The sequence below is a fragment of the Lucilia sericata genome, unplaced genomic scaffold (genome assembly GCF_015586225.1).
Source record: "Lucilia sericata isolate MDLA Ls3-8-SP2 unplaced genomic scaffold, ASM1558622v1 Contig000781F_arrow, whole genome shotgun sequence".
In the NCBI taxonomy this organism is placed as follows: domain Eukaryota; kingdom Metazoa; phylum Arthropoda; class Insecta; order Diptera; family Calliphoridae; genus Lucilia; species Lucilia sericata.
In genome coordinates this window covers 10606-20000 of record NW_023994775.1, presented here as the reverse complement: position 1 = coordinate 20000, position 9395 = coordinate 10606, and positions in this window count along the sequence as shown.

Sequence of the window (9395 nt, the reverse complement as noted above, 5' to 3'; positions counted from 1 at the left end):
AGAATTTAACATGGTGTACCCGATCATGTTTAACGTCTACCTCTCATAATTAGTTCTAGTTCAGTTCAGTTCTAGTTCAGTTCTAGTTCAGTTCTAGTTCAGTTCTAGTTCAGTTCTAGTTCAGTTCTAGTTCAGTTCTAGTTCAGTTCTAGTTCAGTTCTAGTTCAGTTCTAGTTTAGTTCTAGTTCAGTTCTAGTTCAGTTCTAGTTCAGTTCTAGTTCAGTTCTAGTTCAGTTCTAGTTCAGTTCTAGTTCAGTTCTAGTTCAGTTCTAGTTCAGTTCTAGTTCAGTTCTATGTTTATTGATGACATACACAAGGAAGGAAGGAAGAAAATCAAGCTCATGGCATTGTAATCGACGGAGCTCAAATAACGACTGTGCCACTGCAATCACGCACAAAAAGTTTAAATCTGTGTATCCTTAAATAACGCTTCAATTAAATATTTTCAATAAAAAAATAGTTTTTATCCGTCTAAAATCGATTTGTAAATGTTCGACTGTACTATATAGTAGATCCATAAATAATGCTCGAAATAATTTTTACTACTACGATGCCATAGTGCAAAAACAAGATTTCCAAATTTGTGGTAAACCATATGAAATGTTGTTTTGGCGTTTAAACTGCAAAGCTTACTGGAAAATTAATTATTCATTTTTAAAAATACTATAAATATATTTCGTAGTATAGTTTTAGACTTTTTTTTAATTAAAACTTTTGTTAATCCATTTTAATTGCTTTTTAAGCATACCATCAGGCATATAATTTTAAATGCTGCAGCTAGCTAAACAAATTACTCATACGCCACATATAAACACATTATAAGACGGAGAGTAGAAATATTTTGAGATTTAAGAAAAATATATTTAATATGGAAACATTTAAGAAAATATCATTTACTTTGAATTATGTTTTATTTTAAGGCAAAATAAAATTCATTTGCTTTTTATTTACCCTCTTTTTCCAAATAAATATTATATTTATTTTTTGCCATAACGAGTCCATCATTTGCTTTTATGTTAAAATTACAAATCTTTGTTTTGTCTTTATAATTTTATTTTTTATCTTTATTGTCTTCATATACACATTTTAAGTTATAAAAGCGTAAAATGTTTATTTTTTTCTGTTGACTCCCAAAATTTCTATTTGTATTTGAAGTACCATTTTCCGTTTGGTTTTAAAAATGAAATAGTTGTAGGAAATATAAAAATGACACATGGTTATGCATACAAATTGTTTTTGGAATATCCTTCCTTCATACAAGTTTCTGTGTTAAAATTGTTATTGTGGCTTTATGGAACAAAAAACTTGAGTTGGAGTTTTAAGTGAAACAATTTTCAAATATGAACATGACTTCTTGTTCTGGCTGATATTTGTTTCCTCTTGTTTTTTTGACATTTTTTTTGGTGCCAAACGTTAAGTACAATACAATTTGCAAGGATTTTAGTTTAAGATGGTTTGTTAAAAGCCTATTTGCTGCATTAGGGCGGATTGTAATATTAGCGTAGTCAGATTTTTTTCAACTAGTTATTTGATTTTTGTTTTTTTTTTTTGCTAAACAGTGAAGCAGATAATAAGTAATATCGTTGCAGACGAAAGTTTTATATCCAATAGTATTGTCCCACTGTAAGTTTAAATCATTATAAAATAAACAAAATAATACAGAAGAACTAAAAACATAGCGCAAAAATCTATCTATCTATCTATCTATCTATCTATCTATCTATTTATCTATCTATCTATCTACTATCTATCTCTATATCTATCTATCTATCTATCTATCTATCTATCTATCTATCTATCTACTATCTATCTATCTATCTATTTATTTATCTATCTATCTATCTATATCTATCTATCTATCTATCTATCCTATCTATCTATCTATCTATCTATCTATCTAGCTATCTATCTATCTATCTATATCTATCTATCTATCTATATCTATCTATCTATATCTATCTATTCTATCTATCTATCTATCTATCTATCTATCTATCTATCTATATCTATCTATCTATCTATCTATCTATCTATCTATCTATCTATCTATCTATCTATCTATCTATCTATCTATCTATCTATCTATCTATCTATCTATCTATCTATCTATCTATCTATCTATCTATCTATCTATATCTATCTATCTATCTATCTATCTATCTATCTATCTATCTATCATCTATCTATCTATCTATCTATCTATCTATCTATCTATCTATCTATCTATCTATCTATCTATCTATATCTATCTATCTATATATCTATCTATCTATCTCATCTATCTATCTATCTATCTATCTATCTATCTATCTATCTATCTATCTATCTATCTATCTATCTATCTATCTATCTATCTATCTATCTATCTATCTATCTATCTATCTATCTATCTATCTATCTATCTATCTATCTATCTATCTATCTATCTATCTACTATCTATCTATCTATCTATCTATCTATCTATCTATCTTCTATCATCTACTTCTATCTATCTATCTATCTATCTATCTATCTATCTATCGATCGACTATCTATCTATCTATCTATTATATCTATCTATGATGGAAATATGAATACACTGCCGATTTTAGGTTCTTTCTGTAAAAATAAATTATTGATTTTCTCAATTAATTCAATTTAATTTTCTTCAAATATGAGTGATCACAGATGATCGCTGTTTTCTTAATAGAAGCCTTCTTTAATGATCTTCAGCCGTTCGCTTTAAAACTTTGGTTTTAGATTTAATTCAATTTATCTTTTTATAACTGTATACTTGCTGTAATTAAAAACTTTTAATTTATATTTAATTTTCATATCAATTCACAAACTCGAGCACTGACCAAAAAAAACTTCCATTTTTAAACAAAAGTTCATAAAACTTTAGCCATAAATATAACAGTAATCATATTTAAATGGCTAACATATTTTTTCCTAGTTTTCACCATAAACTCAAACTCTTCGCTCGTCCTAAATATATAGAGGATTGGAAAGAAAAGAAGCAAATGATTTTTTATTTGTAGCAAATGTTTCAAAAGCCACCTGTTAAACTTGCAATTTGATACAAACAAATGACTTTAGCCATACAACCTTCAGGCAATAAAACCATAAAAATTGACTTAGTATTGTGTGGTTGTAATGTTTTTGTATTGTGTTGTTTTGGCATTAAAATACAACTGCAATGTCTAAATGGTAGTGAAGAGAAAAAAAAACTGAAATTGTAACAAAATATCAAGGTTTAAAAATCATAAAAAGCCATTTAGTCGAGTTTAATAGTCAAATCTCAAAACTAATAAAAGTCAATATAAAAAAATATATATAGGAAAATAACTTACAACCAGGTAAGTTCTTGTGGAAGTAGTGAAGGTTAAATGAAGGATGGGATGAATTAAAGTCAATGCAAATACTGTAAAATTTTAAAATTTTGAATTTCTGCTGACTTGGAGGCACCAGCTCTTACTTTTTGGTAAAATAACATTAGTTGGTCAGCATAAGAAGTCTGGTCTGTTTGTTATAAATAATATAACTCATGACTTTTTGCCACAAATATGTCTTGGTAGTTGTCCACTTGAAACCAATTTCGTTATTATAACTTATGGTATTTAAAGCTGATTTTGCAACTGAATTAGTTTTAAATAAACGTTTTTTTTTAAGATTTAAGAGAAGCTTTTAAAAGTTTTATGCATTTTATGTCTTCAATTATTTGCAAAATGTTAGAAAAAACCCCTTTATTTAATAGAATAAAATCTCGGCCATATGTAGTTAATAAAAAAAATGTTTATAAAATAAAATAAATAAATAAAAATGCCGCTTTTACTGCAATTGTTTTATGTGATGCATACAAATTTGTTACAAAACTTGTGGAAACCGTGAACAAAACAACGGCGTGGTTTTATGTTCTGTTCAACAACAGACTAACAAACACATGATGATGATGATGACGACTGCAACAACGACAGCAATGACTTTCCATGGTTGAAAAAAAACAGCAACAACAACTATTAACAGCAATAGTTTCAAATGAGTGACAACATTTCAAATACATTTGGTCATTAGCTAAAAGATAAGAAGAGACTACTATATTTGCGATGAGTACAAATGAATTGTTTAAATGTCATTTATTTAAAAGAATTAATTCTTTATTTGCAAATTTAGCTAGCCGATTTAATAAGATCGATAACGAGTTCCAGTTTCGTTTCAGCAGGTTTAGTCTTTAGTCCAGATCTTTTTGACTAAATGAATTCTAATCAGGTTTAGTCTTAAGACCAGACTTTTTAAACTAAATTGATTCCAATCAAGAAACTAACGATCATCAATGATCGCTTAAATTTTTCATGAAAATTGATTTTTATATCCAACGATCATCTATGATCACTCATATTTTTCATGACGACTTCTAATCGAGCAACTAAGGACCATCAAAGATCACTAATATTTTTCATGAAAATTGATTTTTTATCTAACGATCATCTATGATCACTCATATTTTTCATTGTGACTTCTAATCGAGAAACTAATGATCATTTATGATCACTCATATTTTTCATGATGACTGCTAATCGAGAATTGATCCAAAGATCATCAATGATCACTCATATTTTCTATGACGACTTCTAATCGAGAAACTAAGAATCACCAATGATCACTCATATTTTTCATGACAAATTTATTTTTATATCCAACGATCGTCTTTGATCACTTATATTTTTCATGAAAATTGATTTTTTATCCAACGATCATCTGTGATCACTCATATTTTTCATGAAAATGGTGACTTCTAATTGAGAAACTAACGATCACTCATATTTTTATGATAACTTCTAATTGAGAAACTAACGATCATCAATGATCACTCATATTTTTCATGAAAAATTGATTTTTATATCCAACGATCATCTATGATCACTCATATTTTTCATTATGACTTCTAATCGAGAATTGATTTGTATATCCAAAGATCATCTAGGACAGTCATATTTTTTATGACGACTTCTAATCGAGAGACTAACGATCATCAATGATCACTCATATTTTTCATCATCTAGGACAGTAATTTTTTTATGACAATTTCTAACCGAGAAACTAACGATCATCAATGATCACTCCTATTATTCACGAAAAAATTGTTTTTATATCCAACGATCATCTATGATCACTCACATTTTTCATGAAAATGATGACTTCTAATCGAGAAATTAACGATCACTCATATTTTTAATGAAAATTGATTTTTATATCCAACTATTATCTACGATCACTCATATTTTTATGATAACTTCTAATCGAGAAACTAACGATCATCAATGATCACTCATATTTTTCATGAAAATTGATTTTGATATCTATGATCGCTCATATTTTACATGAAAAATTGTTTTTTATATCCACGATCATCTATGATTACTCATATTTTTCATGAAAATTTATTTTTTTATCCAACGATCATATATGATCACTAATATTTTTCATGAAAATTGATTTTTTATCCAACGATCATATATGATCACTCATATTTTTCATGAAAATTGATTTTGATATCTATGATCGCTTATAATTTCTATAATGACTTCTAATCGAGAAACTAACAATCATCACTGATATTTTTCATAAAAAATCGGTTTAATGCAATAAGCCTAAAATTTAATGTAGTCAAAGGATCTACACTTCAATTGAGATAATAACGATAATCTGCGATCACTCATATTTTTAATACAAATTTTAAATTGACTGATTGATCCTTAAATAATACACCAATTGAGAATACACCGATGATCTGTGATCATTCATATTTTCTATTAAAAATCGATATTTATAACCTAAACTAAAAATTAACTTTAGATCCTTAAATAACGCTCAAATTAAGAAATAATCAATGATCATACATGCTTTTTCATCAAAGATCGTTTTTTGCAATTAAGAAACAAGCGATTATCAGAGATCATTAATATGTTCTATCATAAATAGAATATTATGTCAAAACCTTAAATTAGCTGTAGATCCTTAAAAAATGTTGGAATTGTAAAATCAACAATAATCTGTGATCATTCACATTTACACATTAAAAATCCAAAATTAATACACTCTTTTCCAATCCATTTCAAAAGCACAAACAGTTGCAGTTGAATTTTACTACAACTGCCACAATTATTATGCAAAATAAGTATTTTGCGTAAATTTTGAAGAAAATAAAAAAAAAACAACTTTAAGTAGAAAAACTATGTACATACATATGAACATATTTATAAACATACGAACGTGTAGTCATTGTTAGTTGCAAATTAAATCAGGTTATGAAAACTATTATTGTGAAAGTTGTAGTTTAGACAACATTTTGATTTCTACTATTTAAAAAGCAACTACAAAACAACTACAAAAAACAATTGAGTGGGGGAAAATTGTACAACGTGATTTGTTTTATTAATTTTGAAACTGATTTAGATCCTGTTTAAAAGATTAATAGGATTTTGTTGCTGTTGTTGTAATTCTTAAAAAATACTTTTTATACAATAAATGTTTAGTTTAAGTCTTATATTAAAGTATTTTTTTAAGTTTTATTAAGTTACAAACTTAAATATCTTTTCAAATCTTTTTCAACAAAAACTATTGTTTAAATCTTTATATTTGCATAAAAACATATGTTAAAATAACAAAAACAAAAAAACAAAAAACTAGACAATATAATCCACTTGACAAAATATTCAAGAATACAAAATATTTAGTTAAGATAACAGAGTTAGTACAACAACTAACCATGTTGAAAACCTAAATGAATTGACAAATAAACAAGAGGACAATTTGCATACAAATTTGTTGTGCAAAAGGACTATGGTAAAGCCTTAGTAACTTAAGATATAGTAAAGGTAAAATGCAGGAAATAAAAACACCCAAAATACTCATACTGTCGCATAAAGTATTCCTAATAGATAAAATAAGTTACAATACAGTTACACTCCCGGGATCGTACAGACGTTAGCTGTTCTCTCTAATTATTATACTAGAGACTCTGTTTAAAATTGACCAATATGCCAGTAAACTGTAAACTAAACGTCAATATTTGTAAGATAAGTTGTAATCTCATAAAAAGTGACGATCAATTGATCGTATTTAAATTTTATGATTCATTTGGTTAACTATTTTACACTCGGGATAGTATAGATCTTAAATGTTCTATTATATAAGAGACTCTGTTTAAAATGGACCAATATCCCAGTTAACTTACAGCCAATATTTATAAGATAAGTTGTAATCTCATAACAAGTGACGATCAATTGATCGTATTTAAATTTTATGATTCATTTGGTTAACCATTTTACTCCTGAGATCTTATAGATCTTAACCATTCTGTCGATCTTTTATAGAAAAGAATCTGGTAGAATATCCCATTAAACTGTGAACTAAACGATCATCTCATAAAAAGTGACGATCAATTGATCTAATTTAAATATGATTTAAGTAAGCGTAGGTTATCACTATTTGTTCGGTTGGAGTGATCACAATTTTTCGATATTTTCTCGATTGAGCGTTATATATAGATCTTCAGCCGACCTTAAGACTTTTCATAGAAGAATCTCTAACTACAAAACAACACTATTTCACTATAGATCGTTATTAGGGATTCCACAGGATAGATTTTTATACAACAATTGTTTTTTGATGGAAAACACGTAGATTATTTCCAATTTCCCAATTTTGTCGTTATTTCTAGATCTACAGGAATAGATTTAGAATTGCAATAGTAGTAATCTTAATTGGTCTATAATTGATTTATAACTGAACATGAACGGATCATATTGATCAACTGATTCACTGATTACTATTTTCTTATTCGGAACGTTATATAAGGATTTACTTTCGATTTTGTATGTCAATTGGACTGTTATTTAGATCACAGAAAATGGGGGTTTTATGGAAAATATAAGTGATCACAGATTTTCACTTTTTTCAATTGGCGAATTTCAATTTCAATTAGATCTACAGCCGATTGAAGGTTTTTCATACAAAAAACTGTTTTTGATGATATGAGTGATCACAGATTTTTGGTATTTATTCAATTTGAGCGTTATTTAAGGATCTATAGCCAATGTTATCTATCGTGATTTAATGTAAAATATAAGTGATCGCAGATTATCATCATTTTCTCAACTGAAGAGTTATTTAAAGATTTCGGTAAAGATAGTTTGGTGCTATTACAGTAATTGCTAACGATATCGAAAGATCATAAATGAATAAACGGTAACAATCTAGAGGTGATCGTTAAACAGATCTAGCTATAAAACCCCCAGTTCAGTTACCAAGTAATACTTTAAACTATTTTTAAATAAAATAATAAGACATTCCAACTAAAAAACTTAAATTACCTACAATTTAACCATAGCTAAACAAATAAAGTTCTGTTTAATTTACTTAAAATTCTACCTTATCGATGTCGCTTGAAGTGAAATTCTACAATTTAGCAGATAATTACAGACAGTTTAGCTAATCCTTTCAACATAATGAGCCAACAGAAACATTAAAAGGGTGTTAACATAACCAAAAAGCTGTATAAGTTGTAAGATTTTTTTTGCTGCTGTTGGTTGGAGTGTTAGAATTTGCACAAACATCTCTATTATCGAAAAGTTAACAGGTCATTAAGTTTGGCAAACTAAAAATATGTGTGAATAAAACCAAAAATATTTCTCAACCCACACAAAAAATTACACTTTTTTAAAGGATTTAAATTAGGAGTTATTGAAAGAATTATAGCAGAAACATTATTAAAGTTAAGTAAAAATATTTATTAACAACTTAAATACTGTTACACTAATATTTTTGGAATATTTTAGGAATAAATGTTTTTGTCTAAAAATATTTTACGTTTTAACCATCCCGGCTAAATGACAGTTATAAAAATATGGTTGCATATATTTTGTGTTGGCATTTTGTTTTTATACATTTTTTTTGCAAGTAAAACAAAAGATATTCAATCTTTTAACGTAAAACATCCTTTGCTGTACATATTTTTTTTTTGGGGGGAAAATAACAGGCAAAAGTACAAGCGTTTAAATATTTTTACATGGTTGAATGCAATCAACGAAACAGCATTTCTTAATACATACAGCTGCGTTCAAAATAATAGGAGTGAGACTTAAAAATAATTGTGCTGCTCAATTTTAAAAAGAAACATTTACAGAAATCCAATGTTTTTTCACGATATTTGTTTGTTAAGTGTTTAAGATACAAAACGAATGAAATTTTTTATACAGGCTCATTAGTTTTTTTGGTATTCACTTTTTTCGAAATCCATATCCGATTTCGACTGTTCAAAAAAATAGGAGTACCGTATATTATATAACCTAAGTTAGATTAATTTACATTATTCGTTGTAAATATTAAAAATGTAATATAAAACTGTTATATT